Source organism: Protopterus annectens, chromosome 4.part0 (genome assembly GCF_019279795.1).
Source record: "Protopterus annectens isolate FY-2018-M chromosome 4.part0, PAN1.0, whole genome shotgun sequence".
NCBI classification, from domain to species: Eukaryota; Metazoa; Chordata; order Ceratodontiformes; family Protopteridae; genus Protopterus; species Protopterus annectens.
Window position 1 is genome coordinate 1,952,198,554 of NC_056733.1, and position 18,995 is coordinate 1,952,217,548.

Consider the following 18,995-nt stretch of genomic DNA (forward strand, 5'->3'; position numbering starts at 1 on the left):
TCACTGCATAGAAAATAATCCTTTCTAACTGTTCCCTGCCAAGACCTCTTAAAACACCAAAAGAACAAACAATTTAAAGCAAAACAAAATGCAATATGAGTAAAGATAAAAAATGAAAGTAGGCAAACCTTAAATGAATAACTGAAATCAAAAAACAAATACAGACAGAGATTACCAATAAACAGTAAATAGCAAGTCACATAGCACTACATCTAATTAAAAATGCTAATAAACATTTCTAGTTAAATGAGGAATGCTATTTATCAGCTCCTCCCACTAATATGCTGGATGTTGTCCACAGTCTGCAAAAGGATTCTTTTCTAACTGACCCATGCCAAGATCTCTTAAACTCATAAAAGGGCAAAAAACTTAAAACAAAACAAAATGCAATATACGAGTAAAGATAAAAAAGGTAATAACCAAACCTTAATTGAATAACTCCAATCCAAAATCAAATGTAGAGAGAGATCAGCAATAGGTGGAGAACAGCAAGTTATACAACACTATGGCTAAATAAAGATGCTGCTAAATTTTTCTAGGTAAGTGAGGAAACCAATTTATCAGCTCTTCCCACTAATTAGTTTGATGTTATTCACTTTCTGATAAAGAATTATTTTCTAAATGACCCCCTTTTACAACTTCAAAAACAACAAAAAAAATTAAAGCTAAATAAAATGCACCATAAGAGTAAAGAAAGAAGGGAAGTAATCAAACCTTAAATGAGTAACTCCAATTTAAAATCAAATGCAGACAAAGACCAGGAATAGGCAAAGAATACCAAATTACACAGCACTACAGCTAAATAAAGATGTGAATACATATTTGTAGTTAAATAAGGAATGCTATTTCTTAGCTCATCTGATTAATTAGCTGAATGTTATTTGTGGTCTGCAAAATAATTATTTTCTAACTGATCTTAGCCATGACCTTTTAAAATGCCAAAAAGAACAAAAACCTTAAAACAAAACTAAATGCAATATAAGAGTAAAGATAAAAAACAGAAGTAACCAAACCACAGCTGAATAACTCCAATTGAAAATCAAATGGAGACAGAGATTAACAATAGGCAGAAAACAGCAAGTTATACTGCAATACAGCTAAAGAAAGATGTCACTAAATATTTGTAGTTGAATGAGGAATGCTATTTCTCTACATCTCCCACTAAATAGAAGAATGTGTTCATTGTCTGCAAAATATTTTATAACTGACCATGGCAAAGACCTCTTAAAATTCCAAAAAGAAAAAAAAAACTTAAAATAAAACAAAACTAATACAAGAATAATGTTAAAAATGGAAGTAATTAAACCTTATCTGAATATCTCCAATCCAAAATCAAATACAGGCAGAGATTGCCAATAGGCAGAGAACAGCAAGCCACGCAGCACTGCAGCTAGATAATGATGCCACTAAATATTTTAGTTAAATGAGGAATGCTATATAACAACTCTTCCCACTAATTAGCTGGATGATATTCACTGCCTGAAAAAGAATTATTTTCTTCTTGACCTTAGCCAAGACCTTCTGAAACTCAAAAAAGAAGAAAAAAAAAGCTTAAAACAAAATAAAATGTAACATAAGCATAAAGATAAAAAGGGAAGTAGCCAAACCTTAAATAAGTAACTTGAATCCAAAATCTAATACAAACAAAAATCAATAATAGACAAAGAATAGCAAGTCATACAACACTATAGCTAAATAAAGATGCGAGTAAATATTTGCAGTTAAACAAGGAACGCTTTTTATCAGCTCCTTCAAATAATTAGCTGGATGTTAATCAATGCCTGCTAAATAATTATTTTCTAACTGACCATAGCCAAGACCATTTAAAACTCCAAAAAGAACAAAATACTTAACAAACAAAATGCAATAGCAGAGTAAAGATAAAGAATAGAAGTAATCAAATCTTAAATGAATAACTCCAATCCAAAGTCAACTGTAGACAGAGATCATCAATAGACACAGAACAGCAAATCACTAAGTACTACAGCTAAATAAATATGCTACTAAATATTTGTAGTTAAATGAGGAATGTTTTTACTGAAGTCCTCCCCTTCATTACATGGATGTTATTTAATGACAACAAAACAATCTGTTTTTTACTGACCATAGCCAAGACCTCTTAAAACTCCAAAAATACCCCAAAATGTAAAGCAAAACTAAATGAAAAAAATGGAAGTAACAAATTTTAACTGAATAACTTCAATGTAAATGTAGACAGAGATCAGCAACTGACAGGGAAGTCATGCAGCACTTCAGATAAAAGAGATGTTGCTAAATATTTCTAGGTAATTGAATAATGTTATTCCCCAGCTCTTCCAACTAAATAGCTGGATCTACAAAATAATCATGTTCTGACTAACCCTAACCAAGACCTTTTAAAACTCCTAAAAGAACAAAAAACTTAAAGCAATACAATATCAGAGCAAAGATAAAAAATATATGTAACCAAACCTGCAATGAATAACTCCAATCTGAAATCAAATGCCGACAGAGATCAGCAGTAGACAGAGAACAGCAAGTCACACAGCACTACAGCTAAATAAAGATGGCATTAAATATTTTTAGTTAAATGAGGAATCCTACTAATTTGTTGGATATTATTCACTGTCTGCAAAATAATTATTTTCTAACTGTCCATAGCCAAGACCTTTTGAAATTCAAAACTAAAAAAAAATTTTTAAAAAATTAGAATGAAACAAAATGCAGCATAAGAGTAAAGTTAAAAAATGGAAGTGACCGAACCTTAAATGAATAACTACAATCCAAAATCAAATGCAACCAGAGATCAACAACAGTCACAGAACAGCAAGTCACACAATACTACAGTTAAAAAAGATGCCACTAAATATTTATAATTAAATGAGGAATGCTTTTTCTTAGCTAATCTCACTAATTAGCTGGATGCTAATCAACATCTGCAAAATAATTCTTTTCTAACTGATCCTAGCCAAGACCTTCAAAAATCCTAAAAGAACAAAAAACTTAAACAAAATAAAATGTAATATAAGAGTAAAGATAAAATATAAGTAAGTTAACCTTAACTGAATAACTCTAGTACAAAATCAAATGCAGACAGAGATCAGTAATAGGCAGAGAACAGCAAGTCACACAGCAGGACAGCTATATATGTTACTAAAATATTTATAGCTAAATGAGGTATGATATTTATCAGGTCCTCCCACTAATGAGTTTGATGTCTACTGTCTGAAAAAGATTTTTTTCTAACTGACCCTAGTTAGGACCTCTTAAAACTCCGAAAAGAGCAAGAAACTTTAAACAAAATAAAATGCAATATCAGAGTAAAGATAAACAATGGAAGTAACCAAATCTTAAATGAATAACATTTATCTAAAATCAACTGCAGAGAGAAATCAGGAATAGGCAGATAACAACAAGTTATCTAACACTGTAGCTAAATAAAGTTGCCACCAGTTCAACAAGAAATGCTATTTCTCAGGTTCTTCCACTAATTAGCTGGTGTATTCACTGTCTGCTAAATAATTATTTTCTAACTGATCCTAGCCAAGACCTTTCCAAACTCCAAACATAATAAAATGTTTAAAAAAAAACAAGATGTAATGTAAGAGTTAAGATAAAAACATGGAGGTAATTAAACCATAAATGAATAACCCCAAACCAAAACTGAATGCAGAGATAAGTAATAGGCAGAGAACAGCACGTCACACAGCAATACAGCTAAATAAAAATGTCACAAAATATCTGTAGTTAAAAGAGGAATGTTATTCCTAAGCTCCTCTCTACCTGCAAAATAATTATTTTCTAACTGACACTAACCAATACTTCAGTGCCCACATCAGTTGAATTGTATGATTCCTGCTGTGAATAGAAGAAATGCTGTTCCATCTGTCACTGTCCACTTGTGCCTTGGACAAGAGACAGTGGTGACAGCTAATATGTTACTATATATGTACTAGATTCCCAATGTACTCATGCAAAATGGGGATGCACCTCCAAACTCCTACACCTGTCCTCAATCATAGTGTGACTAACTTTTTGCATCCATCTCTCCCTGTCTGTCTTGCATATCTTGTACATCTACAACTGCTATCTAACCTAGCCTTCATACCTACTCCTCTTATTCCTAACTGCCTTCTCCAACATTCCTTCCACTCCAAAAAAGTAACTAACTAACTAACTAACTAACTAACTAACTAACTAACTAAACTAAAATAAAAAAATGAAAAAGGCACCTGTCCCAAAAGAAAAAAAAACATAGACTCTATACAGAGCTCTTCCCTTCTCATATATGTGTGTATGACACACTTAATTTGCTTCATTTGGCTATTATTTAGGTGCTGTCACACATCCTCTGTGTTGCATTTAACCAAATTCCTCACTTCATTGTACAAATACAGTGTTAGTTTGTTAAGAAGTGGATAGCTATGGTGCTCTCCAGCCACCATCCTACACATGCCTTCATTCTTTCCCAAGTATCCTACACTCTGTTTGCCCCCCCCCCCATTGAAACCATTGACCTATAAACCCCATTCATACCACTATTCTGGTCAGAAAATAGAATTGCCCGCTATACACATGGCCAGAAATGGCCCATAAACCAAACTCTATTTCTGCCCATAACATTTGATCCATGCATGTTATCGTGTGGCAATGCCAAATGACAGTAAATGAAATTTCATATCTTATGGCAAAAACTGATGCATTTTCCTTCAGCTGCATTAATATAATGCTCCTCACGCTACAGTGCTTAGTCCTGCTACTTGACAGAAAGCAATACTGATAGCACTGTCAGGAAACAGTTATCGTTATATGTATAACAGTCTCTGGGGTTTAATGTACACCACATGTGATGTTTCAGTTCTTACTATTGTCTTAAAGTTTGATGTAGACATAGTTCCATTCTTCATCATTTTCTCAATATCCCTTAACTCATTACATCTGAATGATGCCTCAAGGTACTCCTACTGATGCTTCTAATCATCAAATATTGCTTGTTCATATTTGCATCAATAATTCCAAAACATGCTATGTACAAGGTTTTAAAATAGTTCATCTAAAGGTTTACACAATGGCAAAATCAACTGCATTAATATTTGATTTCTGTCTAGTGCAGGTAAATAGAGATTAACTGTTGTTTTTTTATATTAATTTATATAGATATAATTTTCACATTTTTCTAAATACCTCAACAACCAAGTAACACAGACAGAACTCCTTAGCCTGACATGAAAGCTCTCAGTTAGATTAATAAAATGTTGCTGACAGTATGTGTGTAACGAGTGGTTGTTGAGATACTTTGTTGTTTACAAAATATTACAAACATAGTTACTACGTTTTATAAAATTCAGTTTAAGACCTAGAACCTACAGAATGCCACCACTATAAAACTAGTTTGTACTGAAGGGTTTGCCATTTATACTACTTTCATAATCTTTATGATTCCAGAGATATGAACAGTTGTTTGAAATGTGAGGACATAATTTGATTCTGTGAACAGGCTTAAGTTCTGCCCATTGGAAGTTACAGTGCAAACTTCCTCAGCTCCACTAAAGTGAATGAGTTAAAATGAGTGAGTTTTACTAACTGAAACATGACTTCCTTTGTGATGTGCTCGGTTAATGCTGAGGAGTAGAGGACATTTTTATTAACAGATGTCTTCAAATCTAGCAATATGATTGAAGTTTTGCTTCTTGTAACATTTTCCCTAATGAAGTACTGGATAGATATGTTAGTCTCCTACCAGTATCCTATTTATTTCTTAATTAATATACCACTATTCTACTCCTACGTATACCTCTCCACTTCTAAGTGCAAGAAAGACAAATGCATTAATTATTTATTGACTTTAGTCCTCAATAATCAACCAGAAAACCATATATTTTATGAGGAACAGACCAAAAATCTGTAGATTCTGTGACAATCTGTATATTTCAGAGGTATGCTCCTGATTGGTCCATATCTGAAAATAATTGCTGTAATTGTCAGTACAGAAGTTGTAATGATGACATGCAAAACATTAACATAAATCACACATGGGCTGAAATGGCTCAGAAACATGGATGCCTATGCATTTGCGCTCTTTGTACAACTCTTGTCATGGAGCACCACAGAACACTGCTGTTTCCTGTTACAAGTTAAAAATCTTAAAAAATAATTATGCCTGCCCTTATACTTTGTCACAGGCTATGGAAATGGGCTTGGCATTAGAGTGCAGCAGAAAGCAGCTGTGGCAGACTGGAAGTAATGTCATTAGCTTCTATTACTTGTAAATGTTTAATTGTAGTCAAGGTATGATGTGTTCACTAAGAGGCTGTCTATGTACTACAGTGTAAAATATTTTTATACTGAAACATATTACCCTTGCAAGTGTGTTCAAATGAAGTGGTACAATTGGACACATACTTGCAGAGTAGTATTCATGAGTGCGGTGCATATGTTTTGCATGTGTGGCTTGTAGTTACCTTGCACACTATGCACACATCAGAAAGACTTGTCAGTAATTTCCAAAATAAAATAAAAATTTCATACAACAATCTTGTGATGGACAGTAAAGAATGCATGGGTAGTACCCCACTCATTGAAATCATTAACTATCACCCATCACGTACATGTTCAATACACCTTAAAGTGACACAGACACACACATATGCACACATACATCATGCACAGTATAAATATTTCTGTGACTGATGTGATGTATGAGTTATTGTTACAGAATGCTTTGGATTGTGTATCATACATTGCTATTTTATCTGTTTGTCTGTCTATTGAAACATATATAATGTAAAATGCAATGATAACCTGCCCATCACATTTGTAGAAAGAATTCTCCTGTGGTGTCTGCAGTTAATACTTAGCTTAGCTGAGCTGTATTTGACTCTATTGATAGGTAGGACTGGATATCTCATAGATCTATTATGTTCACTTCCACTTAGGGAAAACGTTTACACAAGGAAAGGGCTCCACCATCTCTTTCACACCCTTTTAAGTCAAGCATTTGCTTTTCAACACAAAGATGATGCCATCCCTTCAAATGTGTTAAGTCTCACACTTATAGTAAGACTTTTCCTGTGGCATTAGCAATTGCTATGATGTTTCATAGATTGTAGATTTAAATATGGAGATGTTCAGATCCAGCTATGGTTAATTAGTGAAACTGTGTGTGACTATAGTGACTGGTAGGACTGGCTTATTAAACAGATCTGGTGTGTACACTTCCACTGAGGAAAACATTTACATGAGGAGAGGTCTACCTCAGCAATTTTAGTCCAAACATCTGCTTTGCAGAACAATGATGATGTCATCCCTTCAAATGTGTTCTGTCTCACACTTGCAGTAAGACTTCTTCTGTGACATGAATGAATGATACACAGCTCTGTAAAGTGCATATAGAGAAAGGTTGGTGTTCAAATTTGGTAATGTATGTGTGTACAACAATAATGACAGACAGGGCTGGCTTACCCAGTAGATGCTGATATGGTTGACTCACACTTGCATGAAAAGTGAAATGACTAAAGGATTTTGATCTCTCAAACTACATTTTAGGGGGTACAGGGGATTCAAAACAATGCTCAAGTCAGACCTTGAAATATGTGCTTTCTGACACCCATAGTTTAAAGTCTTCTGTAGATGAAGCAGTTAATACAAACTCTCTGGATTACGGACTCAGACGAGCAGGGGCTCAAATCCAGCAATGTCTAACTGTTTTGGTTGTATAACAGATAACTGAGTCAAGTTAGCAATGCCTCAATCAATAGATGTGATGTGGATAACTCAATAGAGGGGTAACATTTACATGGCTATAGCATTTTGATCACAAACAGATTTTAGTTGAGTCATATGGCTTCAAACACTCAACTGAAGTTATCCCTTCAAGTGTGTGCTTTCTAACACCTCTACTTTTACTTTCTCTCATGGCATAAGCAGCTCTATAAAGGCATAAGCAGTTCTATAGAGTGCAGAATAAATAGGCAGGGGTTCAAATCTAGTAGTGTGTGTTTGTGTGTGTGTGTGTGTGTGTGTGTGTGTGTGTGTGTGTGTGTGTGTGTGTGTGTGTGTGTGTGCATGTGTATGTGTGTGTGTGTGTGTGTGTGTGTGTGTGTGTGTGTGTGTGTGTGCTGGGAATAGACCCTCGAATTTCCATTTTTTTTTTATACATAAGAGGATTGTTTAAGAAGGAAGTAAGTTAGAGGATGTAGGAGAGAGGACTATTGAAGGAAAGAGGTGAAGAAGAGCTGTTCCCAAGAATACTCCAGTTCCAAGAGCATCAAATGTTTACACAGACTAATGTTGTACAGTGTAAGACCCCATTGTTGAGGGGGTAGAGGCTGCAGTGGCCCAGTGGTTGGAGCCGAATGGGGCAGTGAGTCTTGCATCTGCTGTGTAAGATCTTGCATGGGCTAAAATTGCCTTTCCACTACATGTACTATCACATCCTCAATCAAGCCCTGAAGCTCATTGTCTGTGTGGTTTGCCAAGCTGCACCATGCCAGGGTGGCTATAGGACTGGTGCATATGCATAACAACTATGAATACTATCCTAAACTGACAGCTGGTATCATCAGAATGTCACAAAAAGTGCTTGCAACATCTTTACCTCTATGGTAAAATATAAAGTGCATGGAAGCTCACACTAAGGCTTCATAGAATAAAAAACATTGAATTTATTTAATTTAACAATATCAATGAGCCATAATTAGGACAGCCATGGTGGTACAGTGGTTAGCATTGCCGCCTCACAGCAAGAGGTTTTCCAGTTTGATTCTCGGCTGGGTTGCCATCTGTGAAAAGTCTGCATGAACTCCCTGTGGTCGTGTGGGTTTCCTACGGGTGCTCCTGTTTCCTCCCACATCCCAGAGACATGCAGTAGGTGGATTGGACACACTACATTGGCCCTAGGTGTGAGTGTGTGCATGTGTGTGCCTTCTGTGGAAGGCTGGGTGCCAACTCGACACTGTAAAACCCCACTGCCAATCATGAGCGGACAGATGATCCACTGTGGTGACCCCTAACCGGGAAAAGCTGAAAGATGAAGAAGAAGAATGAGCCATAATTACATACAAATTCTGGGTCTCATGTTTCACAAGGGAATGTTGGTGTGGCAGAATAGAAAAGTACATTAAAAAGGGGAATGTCAATGCCACAGTAGGCTACAGACTTCTTTCAGCTGCAGACAAAATAAATTAAGCAACGACATTCCACATACAAATTTTGGATTCAGAGAGATTAGTACAATTTCTGGGAAATGAGGCTGCCTTTGGTTAATAAAAATGGCCCCCACATGAATATAGTCTGTACTCAGTGAAGAATGAAGTGGTTACTAACATTATTAAAATTGTTGTACTGTAAGTTCTTGAGCCTCACTTCACCCACCAAAAAAAAATAAATAAATAAGAAAATATGCCATAACATGAAAAAAAGATGCTTCCGTCTAGTACAATCTAGAATGGCAAGTGAAACAATATATAACAGAGCTGTTTTTACTAGATTTTTAATAGTTACATCAGGAAGTACATGTGCTGCCTAATGGGAATACACACCATCAAACTACCTACAATAATGCTTCTTTCATCTTTTCGTTTATAAGAACTTGAATGTAAGCTCAAGAAAAAGCTTCATGAAATAAAATTCCTGTCTTTATCTTGCCTGCCAGTATTAAAAATACAGCATTTCTTCTACAACAGTGTGTTTGAGAAATCACACGATCAGCAAAACTCATTTAAACTGCTAGAAAATCTGAATGAAGTATCATAATGTTGCAGAAGAAAGAATTTTTACATGTATCTGTTTGTATTAATCAAGGTAGAATGCTGACCCATTCAATCTTTCTCAGGCTCAGTCTAAGAACACTAAGTGTGTTGATCAAATAAGGCAAATGTAAACTGGGAGAATCAAATCCTGAACTCCATTATACAGATATACAAAGCTGTTTTGCCCACAAAGTATTTGAATTTTCATTGTCTGAAGTAGAATTTCATCTGTAAATAGCTAGATTACCAGTAGGGCTAATCCAGTTTACAAAGTGCAAATTGATCACTCAGTTAATAAATAAATAAAGCATGTTTATCACTATGCCTTGGTGAATATTCTAGCACTGATACTTCTGACATTGTAATGTGATATTGTTGCAGTATTGAGGTGTCAAAAAAGAATCATTAAGCTGAGGACTAATCTGATTTAGTTAGTTGCATATAAGATGGATACAAACGATGACATTCATCCATCACCCCTTTTTCCCATTTTTTGCATGGGGTTGGGGTGTCATTTCATCAGTGACAATCATCTAGAGCAAAGGTTTACACTGTTGGTTGGCTACCTTGCCACAACAGTTCTTCCACACCACACAGTTGCACTCACAATCACACCTATGGCCAGTTTAGAGTATCCAATCCACCTACTACATGTCTGGAGTATGGGAGGAAAACAGAACACTGGGGAAAACCCATGCAAACACAGGTAGGACATACAGACATACCAGTAATCCAACAAGATGTTGAATGACCAGCAGAAAAAAAACAGCAAGTCCCGCACAGGTAAAAAGTTCCTTTAGAAGGTTTATTAACAAACTCACACTTAAAAACAATAAAAAAGTATCATTACATAAAGTGAAATACTAGTGCTTTCATCCTGGTACCTTCCAGAACTTCCTCAGATGAATCAAAACAGACTGCACCCAACTTCACCCTTAAATGACCTCTTTTGAAGCCACAGTGTTTCCTCTTCACCAGATTTAAAAAGACTGTTCAAAAACATTACATATTATAACTTTAGCTCCTTAAATCTAACAAACATAAAATTAGCTTTTAATTACTTAAAAAAACAAATAAGAATTCAGCAATCAATGTTGTGTCTTTCGGCTTTTCCCGGTTAGGGGTCGCCACAGCGGAACTCCAGTCCGCTAATGATTGGCAGTAGATTTTTACATGCTGGCTTGCCGGGCCTAACGCACAACCTTCAATGAAGGAATGCCCATTCACGCATGTCGCCACACAGAAGACAGTCTAACTCAGAATCGAATGGGCGACGTCTGACTGTGAGGCAACAACGCTACCGCAGCACCACCACCGCAGTAATAAGAATTCAGCAATCAATAATTTATAAATAAAATATTTAAAAATGAAACAGGCACCTATATAAAATATATTACTAGTAATAAACCATAGATGAAAATTAGAAAGAATCATATTTATAAATGTATTGATTTACTACCCCATCCTAATATGTTAAACAAGGTATTGCAAGTATTATACAAGGACACACAATAAAACTTAAAAAACAAAGAAACATCAAAAACACAAAAAATCCATATCACCTCCACTGGAAACTGTGCCCAGAACCTTCTGCATATAAAATAGATATAATAACCACAATCATCTTTCAAGAGCTTTCATTCTCAACAAACGCTATATTACAGTTATCATGAAGTCCTTGGGGCTTAAAGGCATCAAAAAAGAGTTGCCAGTGCAATTTTCTTATTTATAGCAGTACTTGGCAAGCCCCACCCCCCCATTTCCCAGCATCCACTTTTTCTAAAATGACAAATTTGAAGGAGTGTTCAGGGCAAACTAAGATATGCTTTGCCAGGGCACTTGTATTTTTCTTTTTAATATGATATACATGTTCATATATTCGAGTCCATAAAGCCTGTTCAGTTTTACCTAAATAAAACAAGCTACACCTCTGACATAAAGCTCAATATACCAACCCAGTTGTTCTGCAATTAAACTTGACATTAAAATAAAATATTTTGTCCAAAACAGAACAGCTGTTCCCTGCACTGATCCCCTTACATTGTTCGACAGTGTCCACATTTCTTCATACCACATTGGGTCCAATTTCATCACCCTTCTCTAATATACCCTTCAAGTTGTTTCTTCTATATGCCACAATAGGTTGTTCCCCCAATTTAGATACAATTTCACCATCTTCCTTAATAAAATTCCAATTCTTACTGAGAACCCACCGCACAACTGCACTATCCATACTAAAACTAGTAATAAATGCAGTTGTATATGTGCAGGGGGTACACACAGGGGCATTCATAGATTTCTCATTTGTTTCTTGACCCTTAGCTAGGATAGATACATACCATTCACCCCTTCTCTTTTTTATCACCTTTGATAACAATGCTTCAATCATTTATAGGGTACCTACCCCCTATTTAAAAACATATTTTTCATAAAACCACACTTTTTAATAAAATCATCAAACTATGTTACCATTCTAGCTGCCCTTACATAATGGCCTTTAACTATCACTTTCTTTTGATGGTGTGGGTTGTGACTCGAATACTGCAAAATAATGTTAGAATAGGTGGGTTTATGATAGATCTTAGCAATATATGTTCTATCTTCATAATTTTTCTCTAGCAAGATATCAAGGTAAGACATACAGACTTCACACAGAAGCCACTCCAGCTGGGAACTGAACTGGGGAAACTCTTGTTGTGAGGTGCACAGCTGTCTGCTGTGCCACTATGCCACCCCAAAAATGGCAGCGATTGAAAAAGCTAGGGTAAACTTAATGAACCTCCTTATCGTTGAACCCTTATTCAGTATGAATACCATCAATAATTTTCCATGAAAATTGTGCATAGCCTTAAAGGGGTTACCTGAGTAAACCAGTCAATAAATAAATAACAACAGACAGATTCACTTGATACTGTTGCAGCATTGTTCTAATATCTCTGTATGATCATGAGAATCTTTTTGAACACAAAAGTCGATTCGCTCTTCCCTGAACATTTTCCATAGAGTTAATAGGGCTAACCCAGTTGCCAAACCAAAATAAACACAAAAAAAAAATGTATAAATATGCATTTTTGTTCCAGAGATACAGAATGAAGAAAACTTGTGATTGCAGTAACTCTGACTGTTGCATGACTTGTCCTATGTATCACTCACTAAATACTGAGCCCTATTGGTAAAGCAGTAGTGGTAGTATGGAAGCATTGGTTGAACTTTCCTCTTTTATACTTCATATTACATGGTATTATATTGATTGCCAAAGGGCCATCACATATTATTATGAAGCCAGGGCAGTAACAGTTTCTATAATGCAATAACAAAAAAAAAAAAAAAAAAAAAAAAAAAACCTTAAAATCATACAGCCCTACAACTGAACTTTTTAAGTACTGAACTGCAATAAAAAATAGAAACACTGACACTGTCTAGATTCCATAACTCATTGTGGTCATGTGATGACATGAAACCACAGCAGCACAGTACACTCAGCATTAAGCTACAATGAAAAGCATTGCTTCAGTGATAGGTGGGACTAAGAAGATGAAGGCTTTGAACCTGTGACCAAGACATGAAATATTATTGCAACCTTTGGACACTTGCACAGACATCTGCTTTTCTGAAATCTTGATCTTAGAATTTTACTGTCAGTGCAGGATTATCCAGATGAGTTAGACTGAAAAAAATCTTATCAATGAGCTGATCACCTTTGCAGAAGAGGTTAGAAAGATTTAATTCTATATTTATCCTTTACTGTGACAGAGGGCAAAACTCAAGAGAGGTAGCAGATTAAATTCAAATACTGTATGAGACAGAAAAAATAAAAAAAAAATGTAAAATGCTCCATTCTCAAGCATGTTGGGATTTTGCTTTTCTTTTAGCAGATTAAAACTGTTTCTGTAAAATGCGATGCTGCTGTCTTTTCTGTTATCTTTTGCCCAGCAGATGAAGCATTTAAAACATGTATTTTCTTCTGCTAGCAATATTTAATAATATAAACTAGCCTTTCAAGAAAAGCTAAAGAGATTTAAGAAAATGCATTATAGAATTTTTTTGACATATCCACTGTCATTAGATGACCATTTTTTTTCACTGCTGCATTTTTTTTCTTTTGCTCTGTTTCTTCTTATGTAGGTGGGCAGACATTTCTTGGCATTTTCTTTGAAATGTGTTATGTATTTAGTATGTTACTCTTCTAAAAGTTTGAAAGGATGTAACATGTATATGCCACCTATAAAACTATTTAATATCTAACCCGCTATGGGAAGTAAATTCACTAGAAAGATACAGCCCTCATAGTGATGCAGGCTTATTGTGTGCCACCTATAATGAACTACTCAAGGAGAAAGGCTTTAATTCAATTAAAAAAAAAAAGAAAGGGACAGAAATCAAACTCTGCTAGATGGTTCCATTCCTAGATAGAGGAAAGGCTAAGGAAATGGAAATCAGGGTCATATTAGGTAATCATCCAGTGTCACAGCTTAACCAATAAGAAGTAGATAACTGAATAACCTGACACAAAAAATCTGAACACAAATGCACTTTGTTCATTACAAGTTTACTAATGTATGTAGGAAATGCTTTAGGGATTCCACCCAGTAGAACTTAGTGAGGTACTTCCTGTTGATGATGGGGTTCAGTAAATATATTCATGGGGTATCTCCTGCAAAAGTATTGGAGATAAATTAATGAAGGTATGTGTTTTTTTTTATATCACAGAAACATATAAGAAGTGAGAGAAGACAGTCTTACTGGTTCCATTTGCTAGCACATTAAGGTCTGTTAAGATCTTGTGCACAAGTTAACCATGAGGAGAAGTTTGAACTATGGTTGGTTTAGAGGATGTATGTCAAAGACAAAGCCTCAGTGCATTTTATGAGCATCACCTTTCTCTGAGTGGGGAAAATATTGCTAAAATCAGCAATGCAAATGTGTAGCAGGATTTTTATGCCATTAAACTGTGATGGATGGGTAATTTGTAATAGACTGGTAGCATAATAAGAAAGAACAGAAAGAGGACTTGGATAAACAAAGCATCCAACTCACAGGAAAAATGCAAAGGAATTATCAGGGAATGCCAAAGATAAACTGAGCAAGTACAGCTGAAAAAAGAGCACTAATACAAGGCAGACATCAGAAGTTAACATGCTGAAAAGAAAGAAAAATACAGAAAACTGGACAAATTATGAAGGGGATATGTAAATCCAAGGATATCAGTTCAGGCAAGATAGAGAAGAGCAGGACACGGCGAGGTGTAGCTATGAACTATTTAAGGACAGAGGAGTAAAGCATGGAAGAGAGGGGTCACAAAGATAATCACAAGATATCAGAATGGTAGTCAGACAGAGAGAAAATACTCAGAGATGGTAGTTATATTCAACATACTGACAACCAGTTGCAGAAGGAGAGGATGAAAAAATGTTGAATGAATGTATAAGGGTTTGATGCAGGAAAGTGTTATTAAACATGGAGAAATTTAGTCTACCAGAAGAAAAAAATGGTGAATTCCAGCTTTAAAATCAGGACAGTGGAAACAGCAAAATTCATTCATCTTGTAAAGAAAGGTACAATGAATTGTAAAATATTGAACATTTTACATAACAATAACAGATCCATCTGCAAAAGACAGGTGCAATGAATTATAAAATGCTGGACATTGTGCCAACAAAAATGGGAGAGTTCAATACCTAGAAGTAAGAGCTCCCTGCCTAACAGTGACCATGCAGTGAGATGATTCACCATGGGTGAAGAGGACAACCAGCAGGAATATACAACCAAAATGCAGGACTACGGAAAAAAAAAAAAAAACAGTCCATTATAAAATGTGTGTTGTGTAGGATTTTGATGTGATCATCTTCTCTGACCATCTGTTATTACACAACTTTTATCTGAGTAGCTTATTGTCAGTAGCCTGATGCAAGCGTTTCAGCTGATAAGGTTTCTTGAAGGTTTTATATGCTTCTGTCAGCTATACTCTTGCTATTATAGTCATCAACAAAAAGAACTTGAATCTTTTCAAACCTTCCTTGTGTACATTCGAGCAGTAAAATACCAGCTATCTGCAGTAGCCACATATCAGTCCTTTCTAAGTGGCTTTTATTTGTTAATTAGGACACCAAACCATAGACCACTATATCAAGTTAGCCTTATTATATTACTGAAAACTATGGGCATTATATGTCTTGGTCTTGGTTTTAAAAACTTTCTCCAAATGCCATAATTTTTCTATTCCTCAAAGGGATAACTTAAATGGAATTCAAGGTTGAACATAGTGTCCACAGTAATTTTCACATCCTTGCATGAATTTTCCATAGGCAACCTTTTTCCTTTTTTAATTCTGTTTGTTGATCTGTACATCAGGGACCAGTCGTGAAAGTATGAGTCCCTAGATCTAGTGTCCTGCTAAAGCTCGCCTAACAGAACACGAAATGAGGCAAGGTCATGTGCATTTTATCTTAGGGTTTTTGATATAATTAGTGTATTTTGTCATGAGTCATGTCTTACAAAATGTATTATCACCAATGTCTTACTTAGAAAGAATGGATCCGAAAGCAATCTCTATGGTAACCCTCATATTAGTGTTGTCGTTAGTCATGCCATTTGTTTAATAATTTAAACCTCAAAGTAAATGTTTCTAGCCATTCCACTATTTAAACATCAATGTGCTAGTCTCTAGTTGTTACAGTATCTATAAAATCAGATTATGATCAGTAGTTCATTGAACTTGTTTAATTATAAAGCCTGTGTGCATCTCTCAGTATGGAAAATGTTTATGCCAATATGTTTCTGTTACTTATTGTTATGTACATATGAGCATTTCTTACAAGGCAGCCACTGCAAAGGAGCTTTCACTGTCCCCTTTACATTTTTTGCAAATTATTATAAATAGCTGCATTGCACTGTGCTTGACTTAGCTACCTGTCAATATTTGTAACAGCTTGCAAGCAGCCTACTTCATTCATAATATCTGAATACTTCTGAAATCATGCTTGCATTTACATTTCAGTATGATACTTTGCACATAATTAAAGCATAACTTCACCAGCTTTAAGCATTTCATAAAAGCAGGCATTTCATTGAAGAAGCATTTGCATTGTTATAATCATTACAAATAGCCTGCATTCATTATATTTAGATATAGGAGTAGCCACACTGTTCACAGATACCCTTTGCAAAACTGCAAACCTTAGGACAATGAATACCATCCTTAGTTTTACCTGTATTTTATCATGCTATCCTTCATGTTAATGTATATCACTGTGCAAAGCTACCTAATAAGTCTGTTGAGACTCTCTTTTACTTGTCATATACACTCTTCACTCTGTTCCAACATACCTCTAAGCTATAAACATAACTAACTAAGCACATACTAGGAATAACAATATTTACATGAAAAAAATCTTCTTAGCTCTTCGTGAATTATTCTTTGTTACCAGGCAGAACCTGCTGCTAGATTACATAAGCTGTGAAGTACAGTCCTTGTGAGATTTACATGAGCAATTCAGGAAAACAATGCATTCTTAAATCATACCATTTTTATTGAGTATATCATTTAAAGAGTCAGATACACATAACATAAACAAATCTAAGTGTCATTTCCTGCAGTTGTGTATACACATAGCGGATTGTCACCCATTGCAATTCACACAGGAGTAGCCTGTTTCCTAACACTGCATCCTACTTTCTGCACTTCCTTATTGACATGAACATAATGTCACATTTTGCAAATCATATAGTACATATTAACTGCACTTACTGTCTTTGGGCAGTGTTATTGCATCAAGTTAACAGCTGTGTAGGACTGGCATCTGGAAAAAATAATACATACGAGAAACGTATACAACTCATTACAATCCCAATACTCCAGGGAATATCTACGTACACTAATGGACAAGACTAGGTATGGACTAGATATCAAAAAGAATCCCCTTGCATTCTTCTGTGATTCACAAATTTATGAATAGTAGAGTTACATGTGTAGTGTATGTAGACATTCATGCAGCTATAATTGCAGGCCACCCATACCTAATTTGATATCTGAGTAGCTACTTTCTCTGTAAATGCATTATGTTGCTCAGCATAACACAGCAGAGTTTGGAAATAAAAAAAAAATACATTGCACAACAGTTTTACTGAATGAAATAGGCATGCCAACCAGCTAAATTGTGTGCACACAAGAACAACCAGAAACCATTCTCAAAACACAGTGACAAGATTTAACTCCCTCCAGTTCAAACAAGTCTATTACCAGAGCAGATTCCTTCATTATTATAACATGAAAAAATGGGTCTATATTACGTGATCAAATGATAACAATAGTGAATGCTCTAAAGAGTGAAAATGCAGCACATTGAAGTGCTTTTTGTGGGATTGCTGTACATTGAAGAATGGAATATTTGCCCTTTACTCAGTGTATTGTGATCTCGGAGTTGGTATATATATATACATATATACATATACATATATATATATATATATATATATATATATATATATATATATATATATGTCAGGAGATGTTGGGGTGCAGCCCCCCCACAATAATAGTTTCAATGTGCTGCATTCACGCTCTGAAAAAATAACCTTACTCTACAAGCATAGAGAGTGGGGGTAAAATATTTATGTATTACCATCTATAAACATCAGTTGTCTAGCAGAAAATGATCCAGTAATGGTCATCTCCATCCACAGAGTCATAACAGCACTCCTGAATCAGGCATAAAAACTAAATTAAATAGAACGATATTAACATTTAGAATGGTGAGTAAAAAAAAAAGACTTAAATTCATTATTTATCCAGCATAACAATACATGTCAGTATCTGCCTTATACATAGAGAAGTTTCTTCTGTCTTAGTCTTACACTGTGTGATGAAGTATTTGTCATCTCATGTCTATATTTAAGAAGGATAGCTCATTTGTAGTTAAAATATAACATATTAAGGTAGGAAATATTCTAGCTTCTAAGCAATCCTAGAAATCACAGTAGATTAGGTTTGTTACACTGATGGTTGTGCTTGCTATGGAGAGTGACCAGACTGGCATCTACAGTAAATCAATAACAAGAAAGGGAATGGAGTAAGCGGAACCACTAAAAAACTAGCAAAGACCCAAGAAGAACAGGAAAACTGTAGTCGATGCCACCAGTCACTCGGAATTTAACTATCGCAAGTAAATAGTGTGTTCAAAGTCCAAAAATCTTAGTATACTTAGTATAAATCATCAATGTCAAGACCAAGCAGCAGAAAAGTCAATATTAGGAAGTCGAAATTGCTTT